Source organism: Hakea prostrata, unplaced genomic scaffold (assembly GCF_041222555.1).
Source record: "Hakea prostrata isolate BN-2017 unplaced genomic scaffold, UWA_Hpros_2 contig_219, whole genome shotgun sequence".
Lineage (NCBI taxonomy): Eukaryota > Viridiplantae > Streptophyta > Magnoliopsida > Proteales > Proteaceae > Hakea > Hakea prostrata.
In genome coordinates, this window is record NW_028291338.1 from 43,527 (window position 1) to 60,018 (window position 16,492).

The following is a 16,492-nucleotide window of genomic DNA, read 5'->3' on the forward strand; positions in this document are numbered from 1 at the left end:
CACTTAAAGCGGAGATGCATATTCAATCGTATAGAATAAGCACAATCGAAGGCCAAGGAATAGACTTACAATTGAAATCCAGTGTTAAAATCAAGGAGTGAACTCTCAAGGTGGAGAAGCACCCTCAGCCTTATAGTATAGTACAATTACGAGGGAAAGAATAAAATTATCAATGAAGTCTAGCGTCAAAATTGAGAAGGAGAATCAAAATGTGGGAACGCACTTCAACTTTATAGGACAAGTACAATCATAAGGAAAGGAATAAATTATGACAAAAATCAAATGCCAAAATTGAAGACGGCTAATCACAAGATAGAGACGCACCCTCAACTCAATAAGGATAATCACGAGACAGAAATAGAGTATTATTGAAACCATTCGTCAAAATCAATGAAGGTTAATCTCAAGGTGGAGACACACCCTCTAACCGTAATGGATGAGTATCATCATAACAGCAGAAATAAAATTGTGTTTGAAATCAAGGAGGGAGAATCTCAAGGAGGAGACGCACTCTTTAAATGTATAGGATCAATCACAAAGGCATGAATACCATAAGAATAAAATTACAAGGGTAGGAATAGAATAATGATTGAAATCAAGTGTCAAAATTAAGGAAGGCAAATCTCAAGGTGTAGACACACCCTCAACCTTATAGAATAAGTTAAATCATAAGAACAAGAATTAAATTATGATTGAAATCAGGTGTCAAAAGTGTCACCCTCAAACTCATAGGAGAAGTATAATCACAAGGCTCCTAATAGAATTATGTTTGAACTCAGGTGTCAAAATTGAAAAAGGCAAATCTCAAGGTAGAGACACACCATCAACCTTATAAAATAATACAATCAAGTGTCAAAATCAAAGTGGGCAACACTCAGAGCAAAGATCCACCTTTAACTGTATAGAAGAAGTACAATCACAAGGCTAGGAATAGTATTACTATTGAAATCATGTGTTAAAATTGATAAGGGCACCTCTCAAACTGGAAAAGCATCTCAACTTTATAGTATAGTACAATCACACGGGAAAAATAGAATTATCAATGAAATCAAGTGTCGAAATCGAGAAAGAGAATCTCAAGGTAGAGATGCATCCTCAACCTTATGGGACAAGTACAATTTAAAGGAAAAACAGAAATTATGATAGAAACCATGTGTCAAAATTTGGGACAGCAATTCAAAAGATGGAGACGCACCACAACCTCATAAGTATAATCCCAAGGGAAAGAATAGAATTATGATAGATATCAAGTGTCAATATTTAGGAGGGTGAATCTCAAGGTGGAGACACACCCTCAACCTTACAAACTAATACAATCATAAGCACGAGAATAGAATTGTGATTAAAATCAAGTGTCGAAACCAAGAAAGGCAACACTCATGGCGGAGCTGCACCTTCAACCTTATAGAATGAAAACAAGCAAATAAGACATTGGATCTTAGGTATTGCTGGAACCATAAAGTGGAAATGTTATGTATTTAATCATTAAATCTCTAGGGTACTTTGCGTTCTTACCTAGCAACTTGCCATTTATGTGCCAAATCCTGCCTTGTCAAGGTCTCTAGTTTTCTTATTCTAAATGGCATCTATATCTGGAATTTCTAAGAAATAATTTTTTATCCAGCTACTTATGTATCCAGACATTGAACCACTGGAAGGTTCTAAAAGAGTTGTTCAGACTTCCACCATACAGCCACATATTGTAACTGCATTTGGGAATATTTTTTTATCTTCTGAGTTGTTGGCATTTAACTTCCCTATTCTGGTCATTATTAATACCCAACTATCTTGCCTGTAAAAGGGTTTCCGTAGCATAAAGCTAAGTCAGGACCCTTTAGCCTAAAATGTTCCTACACCTGCCAAAGTTGTCTCCTCAAACTTCTTGACAAGCCAGGGTGATACTCTAATCAACAGTGATGAGAAACACTGTCATAAAAGATGGTTTACACCATAACTTCACCAACCACAGTGAAGATTCTGTAGCTATTGAACACAACCCAAATGACATGCATCACTGACCTGCTCCCAACTCTACGGATGCTTCTAACACTCAGATATGCAGATATGAACAAAAAAAAAAAAAACTGGAATTATTATATTCTCTCAGAAATGTGCATGTTATCGAAGAAAATCCCCAATTATAGAAGATACCAAAAGATGTGTAAGAAATTTGCATGATTTTTCTTAAAATGGAAAACTTAATAACCATAAATCACATCGGACATATAATACAATAAAGTTGATAATGGGCAAAGAGCATCTCTGATCCTACCAAAAATCAGGAAATATATAACAATAATATCACATATCTGCACCAACTCATCACCATCCCCATGTTCATTCTTAACCCTAAAAATATCAGCAGTAATCTCGAATCAATAAGCTTTTTCGACTTACCTCTACTCCATCCGGCGACAATGTTGGCCATGTCGTAAGCTTCGTAAATTACCGGGCTCGATGCCGTTGTCAACCAATTCACAGATCGCTCTAACTCCCATCGGAATTTAAGCCGACCGCGTTGGTTGCATCGAGACCATTCTCCTCGCATTTGTCGATTCTTTTCCGCAAAATTATTGAGATTACAGTATAAGACGATCGAGATCAGAGGAGTGAACCCATCGCTTCCAAGTGAAAGTGAAAGAATTTATTGATACTCGATCAAACTAAAACCAACAAGAACATCAAAGTATTCAACCACTACAGGATTAAAAACATCATAAAGACCAGAACCATATACGAGGAGTTCCTCTGAATTAAAGAAAAGAAAAATGATCAACTACGAACATCAAAGTATTCAACCGAAAGGATGAATATGGGAAGCAGTGGTGGAACGAGGCAGACGAACAGTAAACATTTGCAGAGTGAAGACATTTGCGGAGTGAAGTCGTATTTATAATTTGCGCGGGATGAGTCGTTTTAAATTCCAGCGCGTAGTTTTTTTTTTTGTTTTTTTTTTTTGGTATAACGCGTAGTGGGTATTTAAGCGGATTAATGAAGTCGTTTGAACTTCGCTTGCGATTTACGCTTGTAAATAATAATAATAATAATAATAATATAAAATAAATTGACTAATTAATTAAAACCTAAAAAGGGGGGTGGGGGAATCGGTAAGGATGTTTTTATTCGAATTTTTAATAAACTCTCTTTTTGTTCTTTTCTTTTTTAACAAAAACCAAAGTATTTTTAATTTTACAAATTAAATTAACTTTTTACCAGAGAAAGCAAAAATTAAGTGAACAATTAATGGAAAAAATCAAACAAAAAAACGAATGAGTAAATGAAATCAACCATTCTTTTTTTCTTTTTTTGAGGACATTGGATTGTGTTTTTCATTGAGACCGGAGGCTACATGTTATTACAACAAATATTGTTTTATTTTTTTTTTTAGATAAAAGTTTAACTGTATTAATCTGATGAAGATAAAATATTACCGAACTCAGTTGAACCTCGGTCGAGTAATCATAACAATGTCGAGCCACGATCGGGTCATCAAACCCGGTTGGCAGCTGCCATAGACTAATCGAGACCGGTCTTAACCAGGTCTCAACAGTTGCGTGAAGATGAATGACTTACCTGTTATGGATGTAAAGTGGCCCCAAGGATTTCGAGGTACGTGATCAAGTCATAACAGATAACTTTCATCAACGAAAGTGGGGATCGTGCCCAGTTAGATAACTACTCTTGAAGAAGGTGAAAACCCTATAATATGACGGCCACCAATAGAGATCATGAACGAATCCCACAGCCTAGAACAAGAGGTAAAACCTATATAAAAAAGTAGCCTAGCACAGACGAGGTATCTGAATCGTTTACCTTACTTTCATATTCAATTTATGCTTTGCAACTCGCCAAAGCTTTGTGATCAGTTCCTTAACTGACTTAGCTTTCAGAGGTGGCCTCTCGACCCCATTATCAAACCACGTCAAACCTTGTTTTGCAGGTTCATCCTCAGGTATGTAAAGGTTGGGCAGATTTTGGACGCATATAATCATAAGAAGTAAAAAACATACAAGCACATTACATCTATTTAGTCTAATATATATATATATCCACATCTTAAACTTACAACCGAATCAAAAAAATTCAAAATGTGGTCAACATATTGCATCAATTTCTATCTCACGGATAATCCCTGTTGGCCATGTTTATATTGGAATAGATGATTGCTCATTTGCATCATATTTTGTTAAAAATATTAGCAAATTTTAATAAATATTGTTTTTTTATTATTATCGAGTCATAGGATAAAATTTGGAAATAACTTCCTACATCTTTAACCACAATTGACATTTATGTCAATCTCTACCTGTTTATGTTCCCCTTATATTTCTCTATTACATAATAAGCTGGAACCTCACCTTTTAGTGTTGATACTCCTTTTCCCTGTAATCAATTCCCTGTAATCAATGCACGCATTGAATATGATACCAGGTAAGGTTTTAATCCCAGCGGCATGAATTGTTGCAGGCTGCTATCAGCACCATAGATGGCATTCTTGATACGGCTTCTGCTCCTCACCCAATTGGACCTTTGATTGATCTATTGAAGCCTCAGCCTCAGGGCAAGCTTGTTGGCGGAAAAGCAATAGGTGAGATAAAAGAAACACAAGAAATGATAGATTTTGCAGGAGAACACAACGTAGTAGCATATATACAAGTCATATCTATGGATTACTTGAACACTGCGATGGACAGGCTTGCAAGAGGGCATGTTAGATACCGATTTGACACCTTATGTGAACATTGCTATGGACCCAATAGCATGATGGCATGTCATTGAAATAAAGAAAAAACATTTAACTAATCTTTATCTGAGAAGGCATTTGCATTTTTGTTTTTTTTGTTTTTTCCTTTTGGGGGTGGGGGGTGGCATTTTGGTGAGGAATAGTAAGAAATAAATTTTGTATACAAATGATTTTGATCAGATAAGAAGATTATAAACTTGTAACAGGGTGGGTGGGTGGGTAAGTATATCATCATGGCTGACACATATTTGATCACTTTTCTTCATTACTGTACAATCTACACCATATGCCACGAACCAAGAAAGTAATGGTTGCTACTGTCTCACCCTCTGTCAAAGCAATGACAGTCAACATATACTGCCAAGCGTGCTCTTTGTGCTTGTCCAACGCCTAGTTCATTTGAGACTCGTGTACTAAGAAGTGACAATTTATAAGCCTTTCAGGTAAATGTAAAAAAATAAATATAGCTCATCTGTTTAGTGTAACTTACCTTACAGCACCACCCACACCAACTGAGATTGTGTAGACCATCCAACAAGTGTTAAGGCTGCAAATACAACACATATTCAAAATAAAATAGTAAGATTAGAAAGAAATGTTTGATAAATGATTTATTTAGAGTTAGTAATCATTCAAAATACAGTACACAACTGATGAAAACAGATTCCAAGCTGCATATAACTCATTTATAAGATTTAAAAGATATATATAGAAAACTGAAAATTTTAATAAAATCATAGTCAAATTCCAAATTCTATAAATAAGATGCATAGTATTAAGAGGGGAGGGGGAAGAAAAAGAACTTACCAGATCATTATAGTTGAAGGAATAGCAAGTTTCAGAAAATCGAAAATATCAAGCAAAGCCTTCTTTGATAACCCAGTCCAAGTCATCCCACAAGTAGGAGATAATTTGATGCTACAGGCCAAAAGCAACACATTGATCCAATACGAGATGGAGATTCCAAAGCTGCACCTTCTGTACCTAAGGTTGATTTGTATACTAAAGGACAACATAAGAGGATGTGGAGTGAAGCTGTAAATGCGGAAGTTATCATTATGGGAAAGACAATGTTTTGGGCTTGTAGAAGTCTAATCATGCATTGAATGATTCCACGAGCAAAAAGATTTGGGATCAACAGAGCAGCACACTTCCCTGCTTCCATTGATATTTCGACATCTTGCCCAAAGGATATGAGAATTTGGCTTGTACAGAACCAGATGAAAGCAAGGGGAATGCCAACTATTGAAAGGACTGAAATTGCCCTCTGCATATGAATCCTCAGCATCTGATGCTGTTTTGCTCCATAAGCCTGGCCACACAATGTCTCCAATGCACTCCCCATTCCTAACTATCAAACATCACAGAGAATGACTGCAGAAATTTTGTGTGCTTTATAGAAAGCTTCATCTAATGACTAGAATTTATACAGTATATAAGTCAGAGAAAGAAGAGTAAGATAGGGGGCTTGAGGCAACACTTAAAAGGAAAGGAAAGCCAAGCTCTTTATTAAATTTAAGCCGAGTATGCCACTGAGATCGGCATCTCAAGTCTTTTGTCCCTAATCTTGAGGGTTGTAGAAGGAGAAACACGCCAATAAAGAGCAGCACCAAAATCGCCGAAGATTTTAAGTTGCCGAGAAATAAAAAGAGGCAATTTTAAGTTGCCAAGAAATAAAAAGATTTGATCTCATGACTGGTGCACCAACCTGTGAGAGTCCTAAATTATCAAGAAGAAAGGACTCTGCTGGTGCCCAGGAATCCTGGGTTCTCAAGAATTCCACACCATTCCTCTTGCATTAGATCCACCACTCATCCCATCTTCATCCAACTGCTACACCAACATACACTACTCTCTGACTCTGAAACACCACCACAGCTGATATTCTGAACATCATAATTGCAGCCTAAGTTCCGTATCATCAGGCCGCACTTGATCTCACTATGAAGCCCTGCTGATTGAAAATTTGGTCTGTAGGGCTTAAATCTCACAGTGCAGCAAGTGCTTCCCCTACATACAAGCATTTCTTGACCAAAGTTTGATCAGAGTTCTTGTGAATGGTTTAACTTACACGGTAAGCTTCCAATTTTCAGTCCTTTCTCTTCTTAATTTTGCTTTCTGGGGCATCTGGCACTATACTGTTATGAATTTTAGCCAAACAATATTCGCTTTATCTCTGAATGACATATTAGTTGGATAGGTCACTCAGAAGCCAAATCAACGAATTGAAACAGAAAATAATAGTTCACAGTCAACCTGTACCAACCTTATAAGAGTCAGCGAAACTCGGCAATAGGTGTTTGTTTGAAACAAGGTTTTCATCCAAGGAGCCAAGGACCAGATGTTGTTAGTACCATGACAAGTGCAATGGACTCATAGATGAAGAAAAACATCTGCACAGATGACAACTAATCAATCAATAAACTTCATGCCAGCCAGAAAAAAAAAAAAGATCCACTGGTCTACCCAAAGAATGAAAAGAATCAAACAGTGTATTAGACAGAAAAATTGAAAGTAAGACAGCCAGGAATTTTTGAGACACAAGCCTTATCAGAGCACCCATGCTCAGTGTCCATGAATTTCATATCCTACACCAAGCCAATAGAAAAATCAAAAAGCAAGTAACCAACATATCAAGAAGGTGCATTAATGTTAATTTTTTATGGTTGATTTCATTAATGTTGGTGCGTGTTCTATGTGAAGCCCAATGCGGGAGGAAGCTTTATTTATGCATAAGATTTATCAAATACAGAACAAAATAGGAAACTAAAATCTACCCAAATCAACCAATAGTCCAGATCCCCTCAAATAGATTTCTCCTCACAAGACATCCAATATCCAAAAGTAGATCTCCTATCATCTAGACACCTTGCATCTATGTATGCCTCAATTTTCAAGTGTTCATGAGCAGAAATTAGATTTCCTTTTCCTAGAGTAGCCTTCAAATATCTCAAGATACGATATGATGCATCCAGTGTGAGGAGTTGAGATCCATATGCCGGCTAAAAAAGGACTGCAAATGTGATGTCTAATCTAGTATGGGACAAATAGGTCAAATTCCCTACTAACTTTTCATAACTTGTTTCGTAATGGTTCTCCTACTTTTGCCGTCAGGTTAGGTTCAATAGGTGTTTCTACTGGCTTACATCCAAACATTCAAGTCTCTACCAGTAATTCTAGACTACCCTTTCTTTGAGAGAGGGAAATACCATTGGCCAAATCTCTTTCTTTTGGAGCACCATTCCAATTGTTTTCCTTTCAATTAACGTCGTGCATCATATCAGCGCCACCCTCAACCTCCCATATTCCTTGGTCAAGTATATCCTATTCTACTCTACCTCCTAATTGTTTTTTTTGGGATGAATAGATAATTAAATTACCAAAAGCCAAAAGAGCACATACAAAGGGAAAAGGGGGGAACAAGGGGGGGGAGAGCCCCAATCAAGAAGGGGACATGAAAGAAGCTGAGAGACTCCAAGAACTAACAATCAGCCTATTTCTTGGAGAATCTACAACAGGGGGGGGGAGAGAACAAAGTCTCGAATAAACATCAAAGTAGATGGCATTCCAAATCATATCTCTTGAACGGGATTTGGAGGTCCATCTTCGCATGTTATGCTCCCACCAAAGATGGTGTATAGTGGCGGCAAAGACAAGCTTACCCACAAGGTCACAAATAGATACAGTTTGGGTTGGCGGGGATGTGACGGCTAATGAGAAAAGCTTGGGTAGGCAGGGCAAGGCTAAGGGCTCTCCAAAGAGTAAGGGCATGGCGAGGGATGTGGCCTTTAAACCAAACAAGAGGGGACCAAGGGATAGGGGGAGATGGGGTTCTTAGGAGGTTCCAAGCCGATGCAGTAGAAAAGGGGGTGGAGTGGGGGTGCAACCAAGTAATGCAGTCGTCGGAGAAGGGGGAGATGGGGGGGAGGGGGGAGGGAACTCCAAACCTGTGTGATACTATGGTGGGGGGGAAGGGGACCAAGACCCAAATGAGATGAACGTGGAAAGGGGAGCGGATTTTGGGATACGAGTGTTATAAACGGTTCTAGGGCCAAGAAGAGTGTACAAGATACCCGTCGGATGCCAGGGGTCAAGCCAAAAGGAAGTGGAGATACCAGTAGAGACACTGATAGAAATGGCAAGGAGAGCGACGACCACGGAGAATCAAGAGCTTCCTCCAAATCCAGGAGGGGTTGGAGGAGGGCGGAACAATCCAAATTGAGTCATTCTTGAGGAGGTAGGAATAGACCCAGGAAACCCAAATGGAATCATATTTGGAGGCAATCTTCCAGATGAGTTTCATGAGACAAGCCATATTCATATCACGGATACGACGAAAGCCAAGACCACCCTCAGATTTGGGACGGCAAATGGACTTCCAGCTAATAGGATGAAGGAAGCGGGGGGACTCTTGGTCTTTCCAAAGGAAAGCACAGAAAAGGGATTCCAGAGAATGGATGATAGATTTAGGTGGGAAAAAGATACCACACCAGTAGAGATAGGAGGATTGGAGGACAGAGCGGATTAACACCATTCTCCTAGCAAACGAAAGTAGCTTACTCATCCAGAGTTGAAGCTTCTTTCGAATATGATCGAGCATGGGGGAGCAATGGTGGCGAGTGAGCCTACCAGGGATGAGGGGAAGACCGAGATAGGTCACAGGAAAGGAGCCTAAGGTTGAATCCAAAGATTGAAAGGAGGGAGGCTCTAGAGGAATCAGAGATACCAGAGAGAAAGATGGTGGATTTCTCAAAGTTCACTCTAAGGCCAGATAGGGATTCAAAGTGGGAGAGGGTCACGAGGATAGAAGAGATGGAGGAGTGGTCAGCCCTAAAGAAAATCATGAGGTCATCAGCAAAGGCGAGGTGGGTGAGCTTGAGTGAATGACATTTGGGAATGGGAGAAATGAGCATCTGGTCAGTTTTGGATTGAATAATGTGGGAAAGCACTTCCAGTGCTAAGATGAAGAGGTAAGGGGATAGGGGGCACCCTTGACGAATACCAATACGTGAGGAGAAGAAACCAGCCGGGGAGCCATTGGCGAAGACTGAGAAGTGAGGGGTAGAGATACAAGTCTCGACCTAGTGGACAAAGGGGGGGGGGAAGCCCATCGCCGAAAGGACTTCATCGATAAAATCCCATCGAATAGAGTCAAAGGCTTTATGAAGATCAACCTTTTATAATAGCAGCAAGGGAATGGCTAGCTCTATCGAAGCCTCGGATAATCTCAGCATAGAGGAGGATATTATTAGAGATGCTCCGATCGGCAAAGAAGGCCGATTGATTGGGGTTGACCAGCGAGGGGATAACCAATTTAAGACGATTGGCCAGGATTTTGGAGATGAATTTGTAGATGAGGTTACAGAGCGAGATGGGACGAAACTCAGAGAGAGATGAGGCACCAGGCTTTCTGGGGATAAGACAGAGAAAGGTGTTGTTGATGGTGGAGAGTTGTGACGGGTTAAGGAAGAAGCCGTGAATAATGTGAATAAGGTCGGGCTCAATGAAATCCCAAGTGGCCGGGGAAGAACCCCATACTGAAGCCATCAGGACTAGGGGCCTTGTTGGCTTTGTGGGAACGAATGGCAAAGCGGATCTCATCAGGAGAAGGAATAGAGCAAAGAGATGGGGGAAGAGAGGGGTCGCTGAATTTATTAAGGATGGAGGGAAGAAGGGAAGGGCGAGGGGGGGGGAGGGAGGGGGGGAGAGGAGGTTCGAGAAATAGGAGACGACTTCCTCTTTGATACTGGGTGGGTCTGAGATCCAGGCACCACTGCGAGAAAGGAGGCAAGGAAGGGAGTTAAAGTTGTGGCGGGCTTTAAGAGAGCGTGGAAGAAAGCGGTGTTGGCGTCTCCAAGCTCAAGCCACTTGACACGGGACTTTAGACTGAGAAAACTCTTTCTAAGGGAGACCAAGGAAGAGAGGAGAAGGGAGAGGGCTTTCTCCTCCTTCGCCAAGGACTGGCAAAAAGGGTCAGTCAATCTGAAGCTAGGATTGGACTCTGGAGAGGTCAACCTGACACTCGGAGACCCTAGAGGAAATATTATTAAACATAGAGGAGTTCCAAGAACAAAGGGCAATTTTAGTGTTTCGGAGTTTTCGAGTAAAAGCCACAAGAGGTCGAGAGTGACAGTGGACAAGTTGGGACCAGGCAGCTATGACAGTGGGAAGGAAAGAAGGATTAGAAATCCACATATCGAAGAATTTGAAAGGCTTGGGCCCGAAGGAAGGATGGTCAAGTAGCTTGATATGGCAAGGGGAGTGATCGGAAAGAAGAGGGGGGCCATAATGGGCATGGCTAGCAAGGAAGAGGGAGAACCAAGGGTGGTTAACAAGGAAGCTATCAATTTTAGAGGCGATGCGGGTAGACCCAGCTCTACGGTTATCCCAAGTGAATCGCTGGCTGGACCAATGAAGATCAAAGACGCCCGCATCATTAATCCAAGAGGTGAAATTGTCGACTGCCCGCAGGTCAGGGGGTTACCTCCAATACGGTCATTAAAGAATCACACAATATTGAAATCACCCCCAATACCCCAAGGCAAGCCCGACAAGTAGGAGGAGATAGCAAGGAGGTCATCCCAAAGAGGAGCCCTATCCAACGGGCGATTGAAACCATAGACAATTGAGAGATAGAAGGAGGGGGAAAAGGTAGAAGTTAAGTGAAAGTCTAAAAGCTGGAGAGAGGAGAAGAGCAAGGTTGGCTGGAATTTTGCAGGGTCTCAAAGAACCCAAATTCGGCCATTAGGGCAATGAGACGAGTTGGAAATAAAAGACCAAGAAGGGGCTATGGAGTTGGCAATCCGACGGGCATTGTCACAGTGTACATAGGTTTCTAACAAAGCCACAAAAGAAGCCTTAGACTCACGGATGGACAGCTTAAGTTCAGCTTGTTTAGCAAGTGAGTTTAGGCCCCTAACATTCCATATGATAAAATTAGTCATTTAAACAACAGCGGGGGGGGGGGGGGGCAAAAACCAAGCAACCAAGGGAAGGGGAACCTTCTAGTCTATTATGCATGCATAAGTGACCATCCAAACTACAATGTGGGCAAGACTCACACAGGGATGAGCTAATGGGGGAGAGGGATTTGAACATGTCTAGATCAATAGTGGAGCTGGAACAAGTGGATGATGGTGCAGGGGTGAAGGCAGGCTCGGCGAGGGAAGGGGAGCTTGTAGTGAAAAGCTCAGATGAGATGGTCAAGGAGATAGGCGTATGTGACGGTTATATGATGGTTGGGCATGATTTAGAGGAGTAAGAAGAGGTGATGGGTATAAGTTGGTGAGGCTTCGGTGAGCCAAGTGGTTCAGCTCTGGAAGTGGGGCGAGTGGTAGAGGTGAGTGGGCTGGGCTTTAAAAGAGATTTAGAGGTGGAATAGTTCAGAGGAAAAAAAGGGTGTGACGGCCAATGGCCATGGGCCTTGGGTAATAGGCCTGTTAGAAAACAAGCATTAAATAATCAAAACAACAGCTGAACTAGAACAAATAAAAGAGAGAAGAAGAAGAAGAGAAGAGAGATGAAGAACTAGTAGAAGAGGCCTGTGAGTCTTACTTAAGAGTCTAGAATCACAGAGCCCTTTTATTTATAGCTTCTAATGAATCTAATATAACTTGAGAGACAAGTAATTGTCCTCTAGAAAAAGGAAACAAAAAATTACAACTTTAGTAACTTCCTAGCTCCTAAAATAGAAAATTCTGAAAATAGAAACTACTACCAAAATAGAAACTATGCTTTCTAAAAACTCCCAAAACTTATATAGCAAGACTCCAACATTAGAAATAGAAAGTAGTTTACTGTTCACGTGAATAGTGTCGTGAATAGTAAATAGCGCAAGTGTATATACTTCAACACTCCCCCTCAAGATGGAGTTACATAAAGAAAACTTCAGCTTGCACAAGAAGAATAAACTTGAAAAGTAGCACCAATCTTGAATCGTGTAGCAATGGCAGATGTCGATAAACACTGAGAAAACTTCACACAAGAGATAATCAACACCAACTTAAAAAAATCTTTAATTCTTCATGTCAATGGAACCATCTAATATTGAGAACAATCGACGATGTTGAAGACGAACAAAGTCCATAAGTATAGCAGGATCAAAGACACTATCCATATAATGCCGGTAGTAGGGAGAAATATCCACACTAGATCTTCAAAATTGTAACTCCAAAGTCTATATAAATGCTTCACAAGAACTCAAGTAGAAGTTAGGCAAAAAGCATTATCCACGTAATGCCGGTAGTAGGGAGAAATATCCACGCTAAATCTTCAAAATTGCAACTCCAATGTCCATAAGTATAGTAGGATCAAAGACACCATCCACACAATGCCGGTAGTAGGGAGAAATATCCGTATTAAATCTTCAAAATTACAACTCCAATGTCCATATAAATGCTTCACAAGAAGGCAAGTAATAGGCAAAGTATAGGTAGGTAAAATGCAATATAGGTTACTGTGGACCAAGTAGGTAGGTAAAAGACAATATAGGTTACTGTGGACCAAGTAGGTAAGGTAGTATGGGTTACTATGGACCAAATAGATAAGGTAAAAGACAGTATGGGTTACTGCGGACCAAGTAGGTAAGGTAAAAGACAGTATGAGTTACTGTGGACCAAATAGATAAGGTAAAAGACAGTATGGGTTACTGTAGACCAAGTAGGTAAGGTAAAAGACAGTATGGGTTACTGCGGACCAAGTAGGTAAGGTAATATGGGTTACTACGGACCAAGTAGTTAGGTAAAGGACAATATAGGTAAAGACATGTAATGATATCGTTGTAGAATGCCATAAGTTGAGGGCAAAGATCTTCATAAATAATATCCATTAGCACATCTTGAGTAGATATAGAATAAGGTACCATTCTCCCCCTCACGTGTAGCATTACACGTGGACAAGTAATGATGACTAGTGACAAGCATCTTAAAGTATAAACACAAAAGAAACCCAAAAAGGAAAAGTAGCAGCCACAGAGCAGTGTATTATTCACCAATAAAGTTGATCAAGCAGCAAAAAATCGCCTCACAGGACAAAGTCTTGTGCACCAAGGGGGAAAAAAATTCTGGACCACCGCTAACCCTTAAGCAAGAGCAAATTAGATTAGGAAAAAAAATATATTGAACCAGCTTGAAATCTCAAAATTGCAGTAGTCGTTGCAGCAATCTACTCGGACCATAACAGCAAACTTCTGCTAGATTTGAAACTCTAACAGATCTCGATATGAAGGAAAAATAGTCCTCTAGGTCTTTGTAGAAGTATTAGATAAAAAGAAGGCTAAACTTGATTTTGAAATAAACAACGGAAGAAGTAGTAAAGCAAGAAGGTAGCAGTAGAATTTTTCAGAACAAAGAAATTCAATGAAACAGGGGTACTAGTATACGACTTTCAACTAAACTTAACAAACAATGGAAGACAATACTTAGGTCTTACAATCCGAATTATGGGCATATCTTTGCAAGAATCAAGAGGAATCCCAAGACATCAATATAGTGCAGATTAAACTTCAGATTTGCACAAAAAAAAAGGGTAGTAGCAGCCTCAGTTGAATCAAATAGGTAGACATATCCCCAGAAAGCTTGGGGCCTTTTTTTAGTATTAATACATAGATACTTGGTGCTTCAAAAGTTAAAGAAGGACAGCCATGCACAATTACTGCAGCGAAGGTTGGGGCTACCCTAGATAAGAAAAAGGAAAAAAAACTGGGCAGCCAAAAGAGAGAAAACAGTCCTTAGGTTGATTAAACTTGCTTTGATACCGTGTTAGAAAACAAGAAGTACTTTGGCCTTTATAGCCGGTAAAAGCCTAAAATCATTTGGTCGGTGGAAAATTTTCTTCAAAGAGAAATCGGACATTACAACTATCGGGTGCGCTTAGAAGTAAGGTATCCACTTCCGAGAGGCCATTAATAAGGCCAACGCTTGCTTGTCAACCCCCATATATCTTGTCTATGTATAAATAAGCGAGTGGCTTACGTAGTAGATCGGCTTCTGAGGCACCCCGTCCTTCACCAAAACTGCATTCACGGCAACTTGGGAAACTACAAGGTATATGAGTAACTCCTCCTCCAACAATTGCCTTGCCAACACCGGGGGAGTTGCAAGTGCCTTTCTAAATGCAACATCGAAGGGTGAACCACAAATGTATCTCCCAATTACTCTCTTCTCTCACTCCAGCAATGCAACATTGCAGGGTGAACCACAAATGTATCTCCTAAGTACTCCCAATACCTAACTTCCTTCACAGCTCGATAAGCATTGTCAAGCCTTATTTGATCCAAGACTTTAGCTCACCATCCCGCCCTCAAATCATTGTAGGCGAATGATGTTGCCTTTTTGATTCATCTTGCATCTTTAGCGACCTTCCTAACAAAAGTTGGCAGCTCATTTGGTATCATTACAGAGATCTATTCGACTAATAATACAAGATATCAACCAACCTCACAAATTTTAATAGTTGTTGGAGTGAGAAAATCATCGAGGATCACTAGTCTATGCTTTATTTATCTCATTGATCTTTTTTATCTATCCATTTAAATCACCACCTATGATAATCTTACCCTCTTCATGAATTACCACCACCAGTGCTTCCATCTGTACCCAAAAATGTAACTTAGTGATTTAATTTTGTCCAACTTAAGGTCCATGTGCACTAATTGTGCTCATCACCTCTTTCTCCAACACAATCCTTGATGGATATAATCCTACGGCCAAATATTTTAACATCCACAAAATCTTTCATTAGCTCAACAACCCATCTCATCTGGCCTCAAATCAATGTCCCCCTCAAAGCTCAAATATTCCATGTTCGAGTACTTCATTGGTAAAAGATCCCAAACAATCGCATTTTAAGCTCCGCCACCTTATCCTAGGCTACTAAAACCTCAAACTACCTATAAGTTTGTGGAATGAGACAAAAATCTAGAACCCCAAGTCAATGCCATGTAATTAGGCTCTCCCCTTGATCACTTTAAAATCCTTACACAACAGTTTAATAAACATTTTATTTAGAAAAAAAATCTACTTGACAACTTTGATGTCCACATTTGAACATTACTAAATGATCTTCCTTTTAAAGCCTTTATGACAACTACACGAAAAGCAAAAGAAATATAAAAAGAGATTCCTTACACTTTCCTCTCCCCAAAAACCATATCCTACACGTCATAGTTATAGGCGACGCCAAGGTGTCCTGCCATTCTTTCAGTCAGGCAGTCCTGGTGTTGCCTTGTCGCCGTAGCGACGCCTTGTCCTCTTACTTGGCGTCGCCTTCATTTTTGTTATTCTCCATCCTCTAGCCTTGACCATGTCACCTTGACAACTATGCTAAGCGTACAATTTTATATGCTCCATATAGCTACTCCTCCCAACAATTCTCCTCTAGGAATTGTTTTCTTCAAAGATAGGGCCCCGAGAGGATCTCTCTCACCAATTTTAATTAAGACAATCAAACAAAATCACTAGAACGTGCTTTGTGGTTAGGCTTGTCAATGGCATCCCATGTAGTCCTTACATCACAATCAGTTAGACGTCCTAGTTGGGACAGAATTTAATTGGCGGCTACGAATCCATCAGAAGGTAATGAAATGATTTTCTCCATTTCGACTATTTGTTCTGACAACAAAATTAAAAGCAAGAGCAACATAAAAAACCGAGTCTTTATTCTTTCCTCTGCCCAAAAACAATATCCTCCATGCACGCATTCTTATTTCTTTAATATTGCATCATATGACCATTTCGATCACCCCCGATG

At 40.0% G+C, this 16,492-nt stretch overlaps 1 long non-coding RNA gene and 1 pseudogene across 2 annotated transcripts in view; both read right to left on the reverse strand.

Moving 5' to 3' along the window:
* Positions 1–2,846, reverse strand: part of LOC148998630 (uncharacterized) — a 37,077-nt gene extending 34,231 nt beyond the window's left edge. Inside the window, exon 1 of the long non-coding RNA XR_016171149.1 lies at positions 2,398–2,846. This is a non-coding gene — a long non-coding RNA (uncharacterized LOC148998630). The remainder of the gene's footprint in view (positions 1–2,397) is intronic.
* A 1,997-nt stretch (positions 2,847–4,843) lies between these two features.
* LOC148998631 (protein DETOXIFICATION 16-like) lies at positions 4,844–6,666 on the reverse strand (annotated as a pseudogene). The gene is made up of 4 exons (XR_016171148.1): positions 6,592–6,666; positions 5,552–6,095; positions 5,235–5,291; positions 4,844–5,157 (listed from the first exon to the last, which is right to left on the reverse strand). The product of XR_016171148.1 is annotated as a protein DETOXIFICATION 16-like (transcript).
* Positions 6,667–16,492: the final 9,826 nt, after the last annotated feature.